This window comes from Saimiri boliviensis, chromosome 6 (assembly GCF_048565385.1).
Source record: "Saimiri boliviensis isolate mSaiBol1 chromosome 6, mSaiBol1.pri, whole genome shotgun sequence".
Taxonomy (NCBI): domain Eukaryota; kingdom Metazoa; phylum Chordata; class Mammalia; order Primates; family Cebidae; genus Saimiri; species Saimiri boliviensis.
In genome coordinates, this window is record NC_133454.1 from 13,323,138 (window position 1) to 13,325,419 (window position 2,282).

The 2,282-nt window shown below is 42.4% G+C and overlaps 1 pseudogene; it reads left to right on the plus strand.

The window, feature by feature from the left end:
• The first annotated feature begins 830 nt into the window (after window positions 1-830).
• Window positions 831-1,818, plus strand: LOC120360957 (glyceraldehyde-3-phosphate dehydrogenase pseudogene; annotated as a pseudogene).
• The last annotated feature ends 464 nt before the right edge of the window (window positions 1,819-2,282 follow it).

Below are 2,282 nucleotides of genomic sequence, written 5' to 3' on the forward strand. Positions count from 1 at the left end.
CTGACCAATGTGGTAAAACGTCTCTATTAAAAACACAAATTTTTGCTGGGCGTGGTGGCAGGCACATGTAATACCAGCCACTCAGGAGGCTGAGGCGGGAGAATCGCTTGAACCCGGAAGACAGAGGTTGCAGTCAGCCAAGATCATGCCACTGCACTCCAATCTGGGCAATAAGAGCAAAACTTTGTCTCAAACAAACAAACAAAAAATTATGAAAACAACTCATTTCTGTTGTCTCAGCCACCAGCCTGTGCTATTTGGTTATGACAGCCCTAAAAACTAATACACCTAGCATTGATCTGTAGCTGCAATCATTGAGGTTAATCCTGGCTCTTCCACTAGCCAGCAGTTACTTCTAAAATTTTAACTTAAAAATTTGAATGAATATCCATCATGGATGACACTACAAAAAAAAAAAAAACTTAAATAAATAACTGAATGGCATGAGTTGTAAGGTACAAAGATCTAAAAAAATGCAAATTAAAATTTAAAAGAAATCTTCCTGTATGGTCCTGGATAAATCTCCTATCTTAGGAGAATCTGAATTGTCTCATTTCTAAAATAAGGCTGTTGGAAAAATAACTTATTTTATTTCTTAAAATTTAGAAGCTTGTAATTTACTGTTAAGTACATCACTGATGATGATGATGATGATAATGATGATGATGATGATGATGATGATGATGGCAAAAGGCAAAGAAATTCAAGCCAGAATTTTATCAGAAAGTATAGAAAGAAAATAGAAAGTATAGGCTCTATGCTCTTCCTGTTTGACAGAAAGCCACATCTTCCTGTGCATCACTGGCTGAATCCCTGAGACACCATGGTGTATGGAGGCCGAAGTCAACGGATTTGGTCGTATTGGGCGCCTGATCGTCAGTGCTGCTTTTAACTCTGGTAAAGTGGATATTGTTACCATCAATGACCCATTCATTGACCTCAGCTATGTAGTCTACATGTTCTAGTATGGTTCTACCCATGGCAATTTCCACGGCACCATCAAGGCTGAGAATGGGAAGCGTATCATCAATGAAAATCCCATCACTGTCGTCTAGAAGTAACATCCCTCCAAAATCAAATAGGAAGATGCTAGGGCTGAGTACATGGTGGAGTCCACGAGCATCTTCACCTTCATGAAGGCTGAGTCTCACTTGCAGGGAAGGGCCAAAAGGATCATCATCTCTTCCCCTCTCCCCATGTTCATGATGGGCGTGAACCATAAGAAATATGACAACAGCCTCAGGATCATTAGCAATGCTTCCTGATGACCTTTGCCAGAGGTGATAAGTACCACCAACTGCTTATCACCTCTGATCTATAGATGACAACTTTACTCATGACCGCAGTCCACACCATCACTGCCACCCAGAAGACTGTGGATAGCCCCTCTGGGAAAGTGTGATGTGATGGATGCAGGGCTGTCCAGAACATCATCCCTGTCTCTACTGGTGCAGCCAAGGCTGTGACAAGGTCATCCCTGATCTGAATGGAAAGCTCACTGGCAAAGCCTTCCATATCCCTACCACCAATGTGTTGGTCATGGATCTGACTTGCTGTCTGGAAAACTCTGCCAAATATGATGACAAGAAGGTGTTGAAGCAGGTATCACAGGACCCCTTCAAGGGCATCATAAGCTATGCTGAGCATCAGGTTGTCTCCTCCAACTTCAACAGTGACACCCAGTCTTCAACCTTCGATGCTGGGGCTTGCATTGTTCTCAACGACTACTTTGTCAGGCTCATTTCGTGGAATGACATTGAATTTGACTACAGCAATAGGATGGTGGACCTCATGGCCCACATGGCCTCCAAGGAGTAAGACCTCTGGACTACCAGCCCCAGTGAGAGCACAAGAGGAAGAGAGAGGCCCTCACTGCTGGGAAGACCCTGCCACACTCAGTTCTAAGCACACTGAAAATCTCCACTCCTTACAGTTTCCATGCAGACCCCCTGAAGTGGGAGGGGCCATGGATCCCCACCTTGTCCTGTACCATCAATAAAGTCCCCTGTACTCAGCCACAAAAAAAAAAAGTGAAAACTATAAGAAGACCTTACAATCAATAGATGGCACATGTTTGCATTGACTTAAAGATGTGATTAGAAACCAATACTGTTAATCTGAGGTGAGAAAACCTACAAATCTATAATGCAATTGTATTTTGTTACAGCAGGCTAGGTTGTGCTTCATTTAAAAACAACTTCCAAATCTCAACATCACATCCAAAAAATAATTGATTTATTTCTCATTTTCATTGTAAATTTCAGGTCAGGGCAGCTCACACT